Source organism: Lepidothrix coronata, unplaced genomic scaffold, assembly GCF_001604755.1.
Source record: "Lepidothrix coronata isolate B3197 unplaced genomic scaffold, Lepidothrix_coronata-1.0 Scaffold219, whole genome shotgun sequence".
NCBI lineage: Eukaryota > Metazoa > Chordata > Aves > Passeriformes > Pipridae > Lepidothrix > Lepidothrix coronata.
In genome coordinates this window covers 1,111,658-1,121,068 of record NW_016690399.1, presented here as the reverse complement: position 1 = coordinate 1,121,068, position 9,411 = coordinate 1,111,658, and the positions used below count along the sequence as shown (strand labels likewise).

General features: G+C 46.9%; 1 protein-coding gene across 8 annotated transcripts in view; it reads right to left on the bottom strand.

Moving 5' to 3' along the window:
- The window catches only part of LOC108506564 (excitatory amino acid transporter 4-like), a 35,619-nt gene extending 26,445 nt beyond the window's left edge, over positions 1 to 9,174 (bottom strand). For 4 of the 8 annotated variants that reach the window (XM_017833721.1, XM_017833715.1, XM_017833719.1 and 1 more), the window contains exons 1-3: positions 9,117 to 9,145; positions 7,948 to 7,991; positions 2,086 to 2,170 (exon numbers count right to left, since the gene is read on the bottom strand). The gene's annotated coding sequence lies outside the window, so the exon portion shown is untranslated. Of the gene's footprint in view, positions 1 to 2,085; positions 2,171 to 7,947; positions 7,992 to 9,094 lie in introns of all 8 variants that reach the window. The other 4 variants (XM_017833713.1, XM_017833717.1, XM_017833716.1 and 1 more) reach the window with 4 other exon arrangements.
- Between the last annotated feature and the right edge of the window lie 237 nt (positions 9,175 to 9,411).

Here is a 9,411-nt window from a genome sequence, read left to right as displayed (position 1 = left end):
GCCCCTGCTTCTCACATGGCTTGGCTGGCAGCTGCTCTTGCAGGAGAGCCCCAAGCTGCACTGTTGGCTGGTGACCTGCAGCAGAGCTCTCCTGGGCTGGACAAGTGCATTTCTGGTGCTACCCAGAGAGTGGCAGAGCTGCCACGCACTTGGCCACCCCTCAGCTGCCGTGTGTTTCCCTGATTCCACCTCAGGCTGCAGTGTTTGGCAAACAGTGAATGGTTGTCCTTTCCACCTCCTAGGCCTGAAGTTCAGCTTGGCTCCTAGAATCTGTACTAATTTCTGCCCCTTTTTAATCCCCAGGTTAGCACCCACAGGCCTTTTTAAGCCATAAACTCACAGTGACAAAAGCCTTAAACCTTCTCCTTCAGCATTTTTTTTCCCGTGTTTCGTTTCAACTTGCACCTGTGGCAATTTCCACAGACAACTTTGAGTTATTAAATAGGACACAGAGCAGTAGCCTGAGGCTATGGAGGAGTTGACGAGCTCTGCTCCCTCCGGATTGAGCTGCCTGATGCCCAGGCAGAGTCTTCTTAGGGTAGACCAATCCTTGGGGAGCAAATCCCCTGCTCAGCTAACTCCCACAAGTCTCTCCTCGTTCTACGAGTGCCAGGCATGCCTGATCATCCACATCCCACAGAGGCCAGGGGATGCTCTGAGTTTTCAACAACGGGTAAAAAGGAAACTCACAATGTCACCTTGAGAGAGGCAACAAGAAAAGACATGAAAACTGCACCTCACGTCACAGAGTCACCTTTCAGAGGCTGTTCTGACACTATCCTTGCACAACCACTTGAAGATAAAGGAATGGCTTGATGGGAAACAGCCTGGAATAGCTTTCCCAAATCAGCTCCCCCGAGATTTCCTTTGAAAGCACCTTTCAAAATGATTTCTTCTAATCCTAAAAGTAGACTAAAAATGTTACATAGGCACAGGGCACCCATTCTGTCTTTAAACACATTCTCAGTCTGTATCTCTGCCCAACTTGGAAAGACCCCAGTCCTAAAAAAGTGAAGTTCTGGGCAAAGGACTAATCAGGCAGATTTTTACAGAGGGTTTGTATGTCTAAAGGAGAGGTTTGCAGTTCCAGTAAAGCAACTTCTTCTTTATCATCTCTGCTTTTTAAGAAGGATTGGTTATCCAGTGGATCTTTAAAATGCAAGACACCTAAAAGTGGGCTAAGGGTTGACTAATAATGATAAATTAAAACTCACATGTGAGTGTCTGTTAGAATGCAGTCACAGCACACCCAGTTTGGACACACGACCCAGAGGAGGCATTGAGGCTGCAGGGCTGGGATGCAAAACCCAAGTAGAAGGTGTACCCACCATCCCATGGCTTCACTGGCTTCCAGCAAGCTCTTAGCCTTTTGAAAGTGCTTGATTTGTCTGAACTGCTGAAAAGAAAACCCTTAAGGACCATGCTTAGTCCTTAAGAGAAGTGGAGGCAGGCAGTAGCAGTGAATGGCAGGTAGGTGTGGCAGCCCTGTCACCTGAATGTGTGGGTGGCTGGGAGGATGGATGTGGGCCATCCACACCTAGACCTGTCCTAGGACATGGATGTCTTCTGCTGCAGTGTAAAAAGCCACTGGGATATTCCCAGCTGCTAATTGTCGTGGGGAAAAATGTGATTTCTTTGTGTGTTAAGCAATCCTTCAGCCCTTCCTTCCCTGGATTTTGCAATTCTGTAGTCTTGTTCTCCTTGTTACAGTAACCTTAATTTGGGGGTTGGGATTAATTCTGTCTCCTACACTGCTCACTGGCCCTGGGAGCAGAGTCCAATTATGCAGCTGCGACCTTCATTACAACTTAGTAGAGTTTCTGCAAATGAACATCCTTTGTGTTTCACAGAGCTGCTCAAATAATGGAATTTCCTTCCTATGGGAAATGCCAATATTTCAACATCTATTTTTGCCCTATTTTTTAACAAAAAGTCAAAATTTCAACTCTTACAACACACGAAGTTCAGGAAAATTCAGAAATGTAAAAAAAAATAATATTTTGTTTTGGAGCAGACCGATGTAAATCTACTCCTACCTGAGCTGTAGTAATTTCTTCATGTGAGTGCCTCTCATAATTTTTTTACCTTGTTTTATAGACTGTAGCTCTCATGGTGCTCTGCAGCATCCCCGTGTAGCCAAGCTGTCATGGTGCATTGTCCTGGATGCAGCCTGGAGGGAAAGCAAAGGCCAAGTAGAAGAGGGCCCAGAGCTGTTCTCACTGACAGCTCCTGCCAGGACGTTTGGGTTAGAATTTCTGATGGGACAACAAAACAAAGAAGGTGAAGTTAAAAAACTCTATATCCAGTGACAAAAATCATTACCCCAAATTTTGGCTTGGGCAGTTTCAACTGATGAGTGAGACAGAGTTTTGCAAGTTCCTGAAGCTTCTGTCATTCAAAAGTGCCCTCATTTTCTCCTTGGTTCTGCTGAGAGTGGATGTGACTGAAGCGTTTCAGCTATTTTGAATCCCAGCTCATGCTCTCTGCTTCTCCCAGGTGCACAGGGATCTTGTTCTGCACACTGCTAAGGGGAGTTCTGCTTCAGGAGTTTGTGTGATTTGCTATGTACCTTTTTTTATTTTAACAACCTCTGTAAATCACTATCCAGGCCCAGCCAGTGGGAACTGCAGATTTTTACAGTGGTTGCTCTGGTGATGCCTGACATTTCCAAAACACCATTTTCTCAAACACTTTGAGAAAGTGCACTGCCACTGGAGAATGAATCCCTTGCTGCCACCCTGAGATATTCCCTGGTGGAAACTCACCTGGTTCCCCCAGCATGACAACAGGGGTGAGGAGTGATTTTGCTTTTCTTCCCTGCCCTAATCTACTTGTGACTCTTCCTCCCAGCCCCATGCTTGTCTGCCACACTACAAACTGCCTGATCCATTTGAAAGAGACTTGATTCAGGTTTCATGCCATAAAAATGTTCTTTCTAAGGACTTTTTTTTTTGCTTATTGCATTTGTACATTTAACTCTACTGTATTTTGTGTTTTACCCATGACTTGGGAATGCAGCTTTCTTCCATGGCTTGTGCAGCACAGAGACAGTTCCAGTGGCAATGTGGCACTTTTTTAATTTCTCCCTTTCCATGAGCAGTCTGCGTGTCTCCTGCCTTCACACCTCTGCTTTTTGCCTCCTGCAGCCCGTGCTTGGCTGTGCTTTGTCCTGCACAACTGCCCACCCTGGTTCTCACCCTCCCAGGTTGGGCAGCTCGCACTGCTGCAGTTTTCTGTGCATCTCAGTGTGGAAGCCAACAGTCATCAGCTGCCTGCCTGAATATTAGCACAGAGCTTGTGTTCTTTGTCACAGTGGCTGGAAAATCACTTTCTGCCTCTGGAGTGGAACAGTCACAAAAGCAAAGTACCAGAGCTGCGTTCTCTGTGCTCGCCTGGCATTTTAACAATTACACAGCTCTTCTCACCTATATGAGATGCTTCTTCTTTGCTAGAACTAGGCAGTTCTCTTGCAGTCACTTATAAGTTTGGACAGCTGAATTCCAGACGTACCCAGTTGCTCTGGCTGCTTTATGGACAGACATGCAGTGCAACCTCACAAGTGAATTCACGTGGGCAGAAGCATTTCTCAGGGCCCATCTTCACACACCCTTTGAAGCACTGTGAAATGCATCCTGCCAGAAACATGGACAGCATGACTCCTAGGGATTGCCCTTGCAAATGTATTATTTCTTATTGAAACTCTCATGCAAATTCTTTCAATAAGAGGATTTCCTGCTGTGAAGAAGGATGGTCTTCAATACAGCACAAGGTGGATGTGCCTTGCCACAGCTGCCCTTGAAGGAGGGAGAAGCCAGAGTAGATATGATGGCTGGGCCTTTCCCTGTCCCTTTCTTCAGATCCTTATTTCTCAAAACTGCTATCTACCCAGCAAGAGGCAATTCAGACTGGGAGTTTAACTGAATATCCACAATAGAGTGACTTGAATGTGATCTGATCTTATCCCTTCATGTCCTGCCTTGTCTGATCTCACTCCATTCCTTCTGAGTGGTCTTCAAGTAATGAGGGTCAAATCTGAGGTGTTTTTTTCCATGTTCCAGGTTGGAAAAGCCCTCTGAAACCAGCCACTCCCCCAGTTACAGTTTTCCTGCTCTGCAATGGCTTCCAGCTCTTGTTTGTTGTCATCCTGCTGGCACTGGTGTAGGTGCACTTCAGTTGGTGTACTGATCCCACCCCCTTTTTGGTCATTCTGAAATGACCATTCTCAGATGATTCCATGGTTTCTAACCCATCAATAACCTTTGCATCTTTGCTGCTGTATTGATCTCCATTCTCTGCCTTCACAGAGACAGCAAACCCTCCCTCAAACATCTGTGCTCTGTCCCCAGGCTTATTCCTAGTGAATAAACCTTTGCAGTTTTTCTCACTTTGCCCTTTCCCTGATCTGTTCCCTCCCCAGCATCACTTCCCTGCTGCTCTTCCCTGGCTCCCCAGCCTCCCCTGCCACCACAGCTGGGTGATGATGGGGCAACCAAGGATGGTTAGGGAGAAGGGAATCCCACTCAAGAATGAGAGCTGGGTTCTTGGGAAACACAGGTTGTTGGATTGGAGGCAATCACTCTGGAACAGTCTCTGGCTTGAGTGATGTTAGAAGGTCCCTGGGAAGCCATGAAGGGAGAAATTGAGTCTTCAGTGCAGGATGATGTTATCCCATAGGAGAACTGTGGTATCAGGAAGGCCAAAACTGGAAGAGCAACTGTGTTGAGAGGAGCTGCACTTAGGGTAAACCATATTGTTTGAGTGTATTTTTTATGTAGCCAAGCAATAAAAAAAAAACCCAACAAACAGTCCTTGGAAGCAGCAGCAGTGTTCTGAACACCAGTGGACACAATTATTATTTGTTCTGAGCGTGGTTTTTTTCTGTGGATGAGACTCTGCAATACAGCACCTTCATGTACACCCTGTTCTATGTCAATAATCTGAAATGTCTGAACTGGAGATTAATTACTCCAGGGGAACAGCTCGCATGATTTTGCAACAACAGCACCCAGCTTTCACTTGGGCATCCTCTATTAGTGAGTTGTAAGAACTGGAGGATGTCACAAAGCCCTTCTGTTGTTTCAAGTAGCTTAGTCTGATGCTACTGTGGGCTAAGTCTGCCTTCTCCAAGCTGGGAAAACAGGATGGAAATGCTTTACTTCTGCTGCTTTGATGATATATTTGTCCAAATTTAACTTGGCCCATTTTCTTGGGCATTTTCTGCATGGTATCACCATTGGCATTGTGCTCTTCCCCAGCAGCTCCCAGTGCTGTATATGTGTATATGTATTACAAGGACAAAAGGGACCGAGTGTGATCATCTGGTCTGACCTCCTTTTTCAGGACAGGAATAGCCCTGTGTTAATTAATTTTCTTTTAAGTGGAATATACTATTTAGAAAAATTTCGGAACCTGCATTACTCTCTTTTGGTGGTCATGAATTCACCAGAATTTCAGGCAAATTATATAAGCCTGGATCTACCTGACCCTGGAAATGATACATGATCAGTAGGAAGAAGCAGTCAGCTGCTGCTGTACAGGAGCTGACCTGAACTTCCTGATGTTAATGGCAATGCTGGCATTGGCACACCAAGAGATTGGAGCTTAATCACCATGGATAAGCCAGCACTCGTGCACACAGCACCTGCAGACACAATCTTAGAGCCTACAATGAAAATGAGGTCTGGGGTACGAAAATCTTAGTAAAGGTGGATGATCCTGGGGCTGTCACGGGGACTGCAGCACTTCCCAGTTTTTTCCAGATGCCCCCTTAAATCATTACCTCCCTCAGCAAAGGTTCATGTGGTTCCTCCTCTCCTCCCAGGTGAGATCTTAGACTACAGACTGAAGGATTGTGTTGACTTCTGAGGTCTGGATTTGCAATTTGCTTTCCATTAGGAGTCTACCCCATTATTCAGTGGCTTTCTGGAAGGAGAATTAAAAACTGCAGGACTTCAGAAAACACAGAGCTCTAGAGGAAATCTCCACCCTTGGCTTTCCTTCACTGAATTTCAGAATCCCCTAAAACCATCTGCTTTCGACCACTCCTGATGGACTTGGTCTTTAATTGTCTCAAGTTCTCTCTAAGAAAAGCACACTCTACCTTTCTCTTCTCCAGAGACTTTATTTCACTCTTTTAATGACACTCTTCTGTCATACTTCTTAGGCTCCTAATTTTGACAAAACATCTGTTCACCTTGGGGTAGAGCCTTGCTGTAAGACCCCCAGGTGGAGAACTCGAAGGTTCCCAGACCCAGAAGGAATCTCCACATCTTTCCTGCTGTGGGGCATCTCCTGGAAGCTGTATCACAAAGATTCAGAATCACCTCTTTCCAACTGCTGGTGACACTCAGTGCATCTCCTTGCCAAACTGTCTTTGTCCTCAGGGGATGGTATGTTACACCAAAGGGGTATGTAGCTATCTGCCTATCTTTGGATCTTGTCCAGTCAGCAGGATTTCTGCCAGATCACTCCATTGTAGACCTGAATATATTAATGCAGTCTGAAGTCAATAAACCAGATTTCAAATTAACAGTAGAACAGGTAGAGCTTCCTAAGCTTTTCCCTTTCTACTACATCTCTGAAGTATTACAGTGGAAAGCATGGCCTTCCCTTCAAACAGTTCTCCAGAGCTAGTCTCTCAGGGATAGTTTTGTTCCCTTTTGGTGCTACAGAAGGGTTTGCTGTCCACACTTCACCCCCTGGGGCACAGATTTGGTGCCTGAATTTCCCTGGCCCACGCAGGCAGCACACACAGACAGTGCTGGGCTGTGATTTGGAAGGTCTCCATCCATGGGAAGGGTGCTCCAAGCTGGCAGTCCTGTGCCAGCACACAGCACAGCTGGGTATGGGCAGTCACACTATTCAGGATCCCTCCTGCCTCCAACCGAGCACCCTTGCTGAGTTTCCAGACAGGGAGCTTTCTCCCCATCCCCTGTCATGGGTCATAAAGAGGATGGGAGATGTGGTGGCCCCAGATGCCTGTGGGTGTCAGGTGGAGCTCGGGCAGGCACGTGGGGCCCAAATCCTTGCTCAGAGAAGCTTGGAGTGGTGCTGTGCTGGCTGCACTCTGTCAACAGAGGCAACACAAGCTGTCTCACAGCTCATTACAGAAACTGAGCCAAAGGGAAGGCACGTTTCCAGCTTATCAGGCCACCTCCTCTGTGAGCTCTCTGATCTACTTTTCCAGTGATTGTTCCTGACCTAGGAGAAGCCCCTGAGAAATCTCACCGTTCATAGCCTGCAGCTAAACGGGCATCTGCAAGCAGCCAGGGTGGGGAGCCAGGAGCATGGCACACACTGTCTGACTAACCAGATGGAAAATTCCACTCCTCTTCATCATGGCAGACCACGCTGAAGCACTTGGGAAGCAAACCAGCAGTGTGTTTATCTGCTTGCCAGGCTGCTGCTTTTCTTTGCTCCCATGAACTGTGCACATTTGCCAGGACACCTACTCTATCTGCTCAGCCCTCTTTTAGCACTGTGATAAGAAGTACCTCTGGAACAACATCCTGCCTACTTGGCTCTGCTTTGTAATATTTTTTTTTTTAGCACTGCTGACACTCAATGCAGAGCAACATGAAGGGCAAAGCTCCAGCATGGTGACCAGCAGAACTGACCTCTCCTTCAGCTCTGGCCGTGCTGAGCACAAGAAAACAGTTCCCCTGCTGTTTGCATTCCTTGCACCTCTGGAGTGATCGGCTCTGGACAACCTCTGCTCACCCCAGGTTAACTCAAAACCTGTTACCTTGGGCAAAAAACTTACAGTCTCTTCTTACTTAAAGACATGAATGATAAAGTAACCCCGAGGAATGCCAGCCTTTCAACAGTGCAGGAATCCTGGCTGAGGGTCTGAAAGCTCTTGTGTGCTCCCAGCACAAACCGCTCTCTCCGACTTGAGCATATTTTCCCCTCTTCCTGGTGCTTTCCCATGCACACACACGCTCTTACCTCCCAAATCTTCAGCTGTGCTCATGGCAGGTTTGTTTAGTTCCCTGTGAGGAGATGAGAAGAGCATGCGAGTGTCTGAGCAGAAAGCCTTGTGCTACAATGTCACTCAGGTCACCAGCACACAGCCAGTGCTAACCAATGAGACTAAATCCCATGGGAATTACACAGCTGGAAATCCTGGAAACTATGCTTCCCACTTTGAATGTACCGTTGCTGATTCCCTTGCAGTACTATGCAGTGAAATGATACAGAAACAGCAAATAAAGAAATAAAACGTTATTCACTTCTAACACTTCTACGCCATGGAGTGTCTCACTTGTTAATGGCCACAAGGCACCCACTGCCTCTGATCACGGCAAGGACAAGGAAATGCAGAGCAAGTGGCTCCACAACGATCCTGGGGCTGAATGTCCACCTTGTAGCAGCAACATGCTTTGGCACTGACGATAAGGCGAGCGAGCCGCAGGAGAGGAGTGTTCTCTGAAGGATTTCACTTAGGTACTCAGCAACAAGGTTATTTAGGAAGGCTTCAATTCCATGATATGCTCCCTTGGACAAGTTTTTATATGCATATATGTTTCGTCCACAGGTTTAAAACCTTTTTTCAAAAAAACCCCATTCGATGGGGGAGGTCTGTTAGCACTGCCCAGTTCAGATAATTTAAAATGTGGTGTCAGAAGAGAGACTGAAAGAGGTGGTGCTTGCTCAGTAACTATCCAGGCATCCAGCACAAAAAAAATCCAGTTCTGGTTAAGATGAGTATATTGCATAGCTGTTGTAGAAAATGTAAAATACGGATGGAGTGTAGTGACACAGCCAGTATCCTGTCTTAATTTACATGCAGCCCAAGAGCAAAGCTGCTTCTCGAAGGTCAGAAGTGTGTGAACGTCTGTTCACAAAGCCTGGATTCACATAAAATCTGTAAGGTCAAATTACATTAGTGATACCCCATACCCTCGCCCCCTATTCCTGTGACAGTGGGAAATGGCACGAAGCCTCTGAAAACCAGAAATAAGAAAGTGTATTTCCTGGTCTTTTCAAGTCCCTTAACATCTTTAATGCTTCCCAGGATCAGGAGTCCTGCCCACATTTGGGATCTCCTGTATGACTAACAAAGTCGTCATGCAAAATCGAGCAGCATTATTACCTTTGTAGGGTGCTCACCATACCTTCACACCGTAGACCTTGAGCAAAGCCTGCAGAGGGCACGGGGAGGGGGGGCAGGGGGAAGCTCAGGCTGGCTCAGAAGCCAAGCTCTGCCTGCTCAGGTCGAATGACAGGCTCTGCCCGCTTCCAACTGCACGGTAACGCCAGGCACCAAGCTTTTGAAGACGGAAAGAAATCCTTTGGAGAGGAGGGGTTAGCCACGAGCATCATATCCACGGCTCGCTCTTTATTCCTTCTTGTGCCCGCGGCCTCCGCTGGCCACGCGAGGGAGGCTGGGGGTCTGTCCCAGAGCTGTGC